This window comes from Sminthopsis crassicaudata, chromosome 2 (assembly GCF_048593235.1).
Source record: "Sminthopsis crassicaudata isolate SCR6 chromosome 2, ASM4859323v1, whole genome shotgun sequence".
In the NCBI taxonomy this organism is placed as follows: Eukaryota; Metazoa; Chordata; class Mammalia; order Dasyuromorphia; family Dasyuridae; genus Sminthopsis; species Sminthopsis crassicaudata.
The window spans coordinates 228,355,426-228,363,923 of NC_133618.1; the positions used below are offsets into that span (position 1 = coordinate 228,355,426).

An 8,498-nucleotide genomic window follows, 5' to 3' on the forward strand; every position below is an offset into this window, starting at 1 on the left:
GGCAAGTAACCCAATATATGTTAAACATGTGCAACTCTTCTATACATATTTCCACAAATATCAAGTTACACAAGAAAAATCAGACCAAAAAGGGGGAAAAAAAAGAACGAAGTAAAATAAAATGTAAGCAAACTACTACAACAAAAAGAGTGAAAAAACTATGTTGTGATCCACACTTAGTTCCCACATTCTGGTTGCAGATGGCTCTCCTCATCACAAGACCATTGGAACTGACTTGAATCATCTCACTGTTGAAAAGACCCATGTTCCTTAGAATTGATCATTACATAATCTTGCTGTTGCAATATAGAGTGATCTCCTGTTATGCTCACTTCACTCAGCATCAGTTCATGTAAGCCTTTCTAGGCCTCTCTGAAATCATCCTGCTAGTCATTTCTTACAGAACAATAATATTCCGTAATATTCATATACCATAACTTAGACATTCTCCAACTGGTGGGCATCCGCTCAGTTTCCAGTCTCTTGCCATTAAACAAACATTTTTGCACATGTGGGTCCTTTTCCCTTCTTTAAGATCTCTTTGGGATACCAGCCCAGTAGAAACACTACTGGATCAAAGGGTATGCATAGTCTTTGGACATAATCCCAAATTGCTCTCCAGAGTGGTTGAATCAGTTCACAACTCAATTAACAATGTATTGGTGTCCCAGTTTTTCCACATCCTCTCCAACATTTTTCATTTTCTTTTCCTGTCATCTTAGCCAATCTGAAAGATATGTAGTGGTATCTCAGTGTTGTCCTAATTGAATTTCTTTGATAAATAGTGATTTAGTTTCTTATTTTTTACAGAAAATGGAAACCCAGAGAAAGCAAAATGACTTGCCCAAAATCATACTTAGTAAGTGGCAGATTGACATTTGAACCCAAGGTCTATGATTCCAAATTCAGCATCCTTTCCATTATAATTGCTATATCCCTGAATCACAGAGTATTCAAGATTCATCACACAATACTATCATCTCCAAAATCAACTGTAAAGCTTGCTACAAAAAGCTCCACTAGATCAGCAGCTTCCTGTTTCTTCTGCATTTTTCAGGATTTTTGGCACCAAAGAGATACAGAAATATGAAGCTAATACACTCCAACAGAAACAGCTCTTAAGGGCAACTGTCAAGAGATCCCACTGGTTGCTTTTTTCTTCATGGGATTTTTCAAAAAAGCCTCAGTGTTTTGTGGTATTTGCTTTGGACATTCACTCTCCTGGCATTTGCTTGTCCTTACTGACTTAGTCCTTGGGCAAGACTGTGACAGCAAGAGAAAATTCAGGCATCTGACCACATGGACAGCCTCAGAGGGAACATGGAACCAGCCCATGCACCTACCCTAAGCTTCTGACTTTGAGGAGAAGATAGAGAAAAAGAAGCTGACTATGTAAGAACAGTACCAGGTGGCCATGCTTAGGTTTTCCAAGGCCAGCCTGCTAAAGTATTAAACAACCTGCCAGGGCACCTAACCAAACTACATAGCAACTGGTTAGGAGTTGAATTCAGTTTCTACAAGGGCAGTTTCTCCTTTCCCACTCCTTTGACTTTGACAATCAGAATACTTTGGTAAAACAATTTCTGAGTGTATCTGGCCTATGGTGAGAATACTGATACACAACCCAAAAGACAGAGTGGGGAGAATTAAAAAATGAGGCTCTTTTACAGCATTTGTAGATACTGGATACTGATGTCTTCATGGTTTGCTTTTGTGTATTAAGTGTATTATCCCACATTAAATGAATTGAAGGAATTCTTTGAGAATTCCTGAGAAAGGAAGAAGAAATCAATATTAAGTAACATATAGCCCAAATGTTTGTGGCAGCCCTTTTTGTAGTGGCTAGAAACTGGAAGTTGAATGGATGTCCATCAATTGGAGAATGGTTGGGTAAATTATGGTATATGAAGGTTATGGAATATTATTGTTCTGTAAGAAATGACCAACAGGAGGAATACAGAGAGGCTTGGAGAGACTTGCATGAAGTGATGCTGAATGAAATGAGCAGAACCAGGAGATCATTATACACTTCAACAACAATATTGTATGAGGATGTATTCTGATGGAAGTGGATATCTTCAACAAAGAGAAGATCTAACTCACCTCCAGTTGATCAATGATGAACAGAATCAACTACACCCAGAGAAGGAAGACTGGGAAATGAGTGTAAACTGTTTGCATTTTTTTTTTTCTTCCCTGGTTATTTGTACCTTCTGAATCCAATTCTTCCTTTGGGGGGGTGGGGGGGGAATCGGTTCTGCACACATATATTGTACCTAGGATATACTATAACATATTTAATATATATGGGACTGCTGTCATCTAGGGGAGGGGGTGGAGGAAAGGAGGGGAAAATTCAGAACAGAAATGAGTACAAGGGATAATGTAAAAAATTACACATGCATATGTACTGTCAAAAAAAAAGTTATAATTATAAAACTAATTTTTAAAAAAGCTATTTCAAATTAGACAAGCATAAAAAATTTAAGTAACATAAACTAAGGGAGATGTGATTTAAAAAAACAAACAAAAAACTATTCTATAGCACTAGAAAAGAAAACTTGTAAATTGCAGGAAGACCTAAAGTGAGCCAGCTTAGCAAGCTTCAGTCGCCATCTGGTGGCACATATAGGCAAAACACTCTAACATAATACTCTTCATGCAAAGCTGTCCCAAATAATCCCAAGAAAGACAGAAATTGAACCCCTACCCCAGCCCCTGCCCAAAGATAAAATTCACGTTGGTAGGATGGGGCAAGGTTGATAATAAAGTGCCTTATAGTAGGACTATAGGTTGGGACAAATATCTTGATTTGTATTTGCCTGGTGACATTTAGATCTATGACTACATTTTTCACACTTTGTACAAAATTTACAGAATACATCAAGACAAGCAGTATGAATGTGTCTTCAGATCAACTTTTTTTTTCAATCATAATAGCTTTTTATTTTCCAAAATACATACAGAGATAATTTTCAGCATTCATCCTTGCAAAACCTTGTGTTTCAAATTTTTCTCCTTTCCCCCTAGACAGCAAGTAATCCAATATAGGTTAAACACATGTAATCCTTATAAACATATTTCCACATCTATCATGATGCACAAGAAAACAGATCAAAAGGGGAAAAAACGAGGAAGAAAAAACAGTAAACAAAGAATAACAACAAAAAGAAAAGGTGAAAATACTATGTTGTGATCCACATTTAGTCCTGATAGACATCTCTGGATGCAGATGGCTTGCTTCATTACAAGCCTATTGGAATTGGCCTGAATCACCACATTGTTGAAAAGAGCCATCAAGATTTCAGAAAGACCTAGAGAGACTTACATGAACTGATGCTAAGTGAAATGAGTAGAACTAAGAGAACATTGTATACGACAACAAGAAGATATATAATTATCAATTCTGATGGATGTGGCTCTTTTCAACAGTGAGGTGATTCAGACCAACTCCAGTGGTCTTGTAATGGAGAGAGCCATCTGCACCCAGAGAGAGGCCTGTGGAGACTATGTGTAGATTATAACATGGGTATTTTCACTTTTTTGTTGTTTGCTTGCTTTTTGTTTTCTTTCTCATTTTTCCTTTTAGATCTGATTTTTTTTGTACAGCATGATAATTGTGTAAATATGTATAGAAAAATTGCACATGTTTATCTTATATTGGATTACTTGTCTCTGGGGGAGTGGAGAGATGGGAGGGAGAAAAAAATTTAGAACACAAGTTTTTGCAAGGGTAAATGTTGAAAGTTATCTATTTTGTGACCAGCAGGAGGAATACAGAGAGGCTTGGAGAGACTTACATCAACTGATGCTGAGTGAAATGAACAGAACCAGAAGATCACTGTACACTTCAATGTTGTATGAAGATGTATTCTGATGGAAGTGGATATCTTCAACATAAAGAAGATCCAACTCACTTCCAGTTGATTAATGATGGACAGAAACACCCAGAGAAGGAACACTGGGAAGTGAATGTAAATTGTTTGCACTACTGTCTATCTACCCAGGTTACTTATACCTTCGGAATCTAATACTTAATGTGCAACAAGAAAATGGTATTTACACACATATATTGTATCTAGGTTATATTGTAACATATGTAAAATGTATGGGATTGCCTGTCATCAAGGGGAGGGAGTAGAGGGAGGGAGGGGATAATATTATAAAAAAAATTACTCATGCATATATACTGTGAAAAAATTATAAATAAAAAAAGAAAGTTATCTATTTTGAAAATAAAAAGCTTAATAAAAAAAGAAATTCTAAAAAAAAGAACCATCAGCTTCTTAAGTCATTGTTTTGGGGGGCTTGTATGTGGAGAGGAGCAATAAAGACTAAAACACAGAAACAACTGAGGAAGGGTCATCTCCTCAGGGGAAAAACCATCTGCTAGCTTCCCATTTTAATTAATTTTGTTGTTAATTAGGTACCAGTTATTTCTACCTGCTGAATAGCATAATATTGTTCTCTATTTTAGCATCCTATATGATTTAAATATAAAAGTTTATATCAACAGCAAATTAGGGGAATATGGAAAAATTTAACTGTCAGATCTATGTGTAAGTAAGGAGCTTATAACCAAGTAATAGAGAGGATCCTGGGAAGTAAAATGGATAATTCTGATAACACTAAATTAAAGTTTTTGCACAAAGTCAATACAGCCAAAGTTAGAAGGAAAGCAAAAAACTAAGAGAAAACTTTTTTTTTTCACAAATTTATCTTATAAAAACCTCATTTCTCAAATATTTAGGGAACTGAGACAAATTTATAAAAATAAGAGCCATTTTCCAACTGATAAATAATAAAGATATGAATATGAAGAAATCAAAGCTATCAATAGTCATATAAAAATGTTCTAAGTCACTACTGTTTAGAGAGATGCAAATTAAAACATCTCTGAGATACTACCTCTTACCTATCAGATTGACTGCCATGACAGAAAAAGAAATTGAGAACAATTTGGAACTGTGCCCAAAACATTGTAAAACTATTCATACTCTTTGATCCAGAAAAAAATCATTTTTAGGTTTGTATCCAAAGAAAGCAAAAGAAAAGGACTTAAAAATATTTACAACAGCTCTTTTTATGGTGGCAAAGATCTGGTAATTGAGGGGATGCCTGGCAATGAGAAAATGTCTCAACAATAGCATATGGTTATGATGGAATACTATTGTGCTAAAAGAAATGATGAGGGGGATAGTTTCAGAAAAATCTGGAAAGATTTATGTAAACCAATGCAAAGTGAAGAGCAGGACCAGGAGATCATTATGTACATTAACAACAACATTGTTAAAAAAAAAAAAAAAAAAAAAAAAAAAAGGGTTAATTATAAAAGACTTAATTACTTTGATCAAAGAGTGATTTAAGACAAATCTAAAGGATTCATGATGAAAAATGCTGTTCACTCCAGAGAAAACTGATGGACTCTGAGTGCAAATTGGAGCATATTGTTTTTTCACTTTATTTTTCTTGCTATTTTTTTTGGGGGGGCGCAACATGGCTAATATGGAAATATTTTTAGATGACTTCACATGTATAATTAGTATCATATTGCTTGCCTTCTCAATGGGCAAGGGTGGGGCTGGAGGGAACAAGAGAATTTGGAACTCAAAATGTTTTAAAATGTATGTTAAAAATAAATAATATATGCATTCACGAATGAATGAATAGATGGTATCACCCTAAAGAAAAACCTGAGCATCCCCACCCTAGTTTTGGCTTTGTATTTAATATCCATAAAATAAGTTTTAAAATAAGTTTTTATTGATATTTTATGTTTCTTATATCACCATAGTATCTCAGATGACAGATAATATTTTTATAGAAGAAAAAATTGTCAGAACAACTGATCAATAAAATTGGAAAAGTTATATCTGTAGATACTTGTATGTGAATTCTTGTTTCAATCATTTGATGATCACAGTAGCAGTCAATGATTTATGACCAGAAGAGTCTTATCATACTGACACTAATCTAGTGCAAATCAAGCAGAGAACTTTTGTGAGGATTTTTACTTTAACAGATTTGCAATGGGACATTTTTTTTAAGTTAATAGTGATGGGGGTTGAGGTCCCTTTAAGATTCTTCTGTGACTGCCCATGGCTGACCTTGATTCACAAATCCTGGTCAAACTAGCTCTTTTGAATATCCGGGCCCAGCCCCACTATCAGCTCAGCTTCCCCCAGCCCTCATCTGATCTGAGCTAACTGAAAAGTCCTCCAAGAACTTGGGTACCGCCCATCTTCTAGGCATAAAAGAGGCTTCAGCATATTCAGAAAGCCCCTTTTTCTAGACACTATATAATAGAGGATTCAATTCAGCTTAACAATACATTAGAATATTTATTAAAACTGTGCTAAAAATTCAGAGTACTATGTCAAACAAAGGGAGAAGGTCGTGGGGTGGTATAAAATTTATGTAAGAATGTTGAGTAGAAAGAGTTTTGTTTTGCTTTGTTTTACTTTTAAAAAAAACCAAAACACATTTCACTGATATCTTTTGTCTTTACATAATGGTCCTTTCCCTCTTATCTCCTTGAAGAATGAACCTTTGTGGGGGGGAAATAAATAAATAAAATAAAAACATCTAATACAGAAAACCTTTTCTAAATATATATATATATATATATATATATATATATATATATATATATATATAATACTCTTCCTTGTAGGGTCATAAAGGAGAAAGAATACATTCCACTATCTTTTTTCTCTAGGAAATTTGATTCTTCCATTATTCAGAATGAGTTTAGCTTCTTTTGGGGAATTTTAAAATTTTATGTTATTTTAATGTCACCCATGATTTGGGAGCAAAATTTCCTCTCCACCAAAGGGCCCAAGCTCTATACTCATGTAGAGGTTAGAAAAACCTGACCTCTAAAAAAGAATAAATCATATTCCCCTTCCTTCTTCCTCTTTCCCCCTTCCCTCCCACCCCAATCATTTTCTAGCTTATTGTATTTCTTAATCTGGAGTCTTAGTGAAAATCTCAACCAAATTTAGACATCTTTCTTTTCTAGAATCTCTCCTAAAAAAAGATATTAACTGATGCTTTCTTTAAAAAAAAAAGTATTCACTGTCCCTTTCTAAGTCTGTATCCCAAACAGATAAAATAAAAGAGGAAAAAATTCACTTTATGCAAAAAATATTACATCATATGATAAGGATGATCAATTGTGAAAGACAGCCACTCTGATAAAAAAAAAATGATCCAAGACAATTCCAAAAGATCCGTGATGAAAATTGCTACCTATCTCCAAAGAGGGAAATGAATTCTTTTTTTTCCCCTTTTTCCTGCGGCTGGGGTTAAGTGACTTGTCCAGGATCACACAGCTAGGGCATGTCAAGTGTCTGAGGTCAAATCTGAACTCTGGTCTTCCTGACTTCAGTGCTGGTGCTCTATCCACTGCGACACCTAGCTGCCACGAAAAATGAATTCTAAGTGCAGATTGAAGCATATTTTCTTAAATTTCATTTTTTTGTTTGTATATGTGTATACGTGTGCTTTCTTTTATAACATGGCTAATATGGAAATATGTTTTGCATGATTTTACATGTATAATTGATTAAAAAAAAATTGCTTTCCCTTCTCAAAAGATGGGTGAGGAAGAAAACAAAACTCAAAATTAAAAATATTTTAATGTTTTAAAAAAATGCATGTAATTAGAATATGTTTAATTTTAAAAATTCACTGTACAAAATAGATTTAAATTATTAGGATAGTTATTTATTCCCTTTACTACAAAACAAAAATTGCTTATGGGCAAAAGATCCATAAGCACACATTTTGTGGTTATTGAATTGTTTCATTATGTTCAACTTTCTATAACCTGTGTTTCTTTTGTTAAAGATCCTGAAGTGCTTTGCCATTTACTCTTGCAGTTCATTTTACAGATGAGGAAACTGAGATAAACAGGGTTAAGTGACTTTCCAAGAGTTAACATGCATTTATATAAATTCTTAAAAAATGAAACTCATCCTCTCCTAAATAATTAAGATTCCCAGGAAACTTATGAATTTGCTTAACATTCAGATCATAGGATCATAGATTTAGAATCAGAAGGGCTTTAGAAACCATTAATCCCAACCCTCTCATTTTATAGATGAATAAACTAGTTAAGTGAATTGTCTGAGATTGTACCTGTGATTCAAGGCAGGATTTGCATAAAGATCTTCTGAGCAACTTACTCAAGGTCTATATCTTCTGGCTGGCCAGGTATGCATCCTGAAAATGGTTAGGTTCTCCTCTAAGAAGCTTGAAGAGAGAAATCAATGATTCTTATACCTTTTTGAAATTACAAAGTAATTGTGAAGACTGGAAACATCCATCTATCATGACTTGTGTTCAGTTCCATATGCTTGGGTAAAGAAATACAAAATGTAATATACAGGGACTTGAGGTCCACACTCTGATTCATCTAAGCTAGCACAGATTCTTTCTACCATGTGTTTATGTCATCACAGTAGCTGCTGGGGAAAAAACAGATTGGGGGAAAT

General features: G+C 34.5%; 1 protein-coding gene across 1 annotated transcript in view; it reads right to left on the reverse strand.

The window, feature by feature from the left end:
• The window catches only part of FAM178B (family with sequence similarity 178 member B), a 188,994-nt gene extending 180,833 nt beyond the window's left edge, over window positions 1-8,161 (reverse strand). Inside the window, exon 1 of the mRNA XM_074288423.1 lies at window positions 8,143-8,161. The gene's annotated coding sequence lies outside the window, so the exon portion shown is untranslated. The remainder of the gene's footprint in view (window positions 1-8,142) is intronic.
• Between the last annotated feature and the right edge of the window lie 337 nt (window positions 8,162-8,498).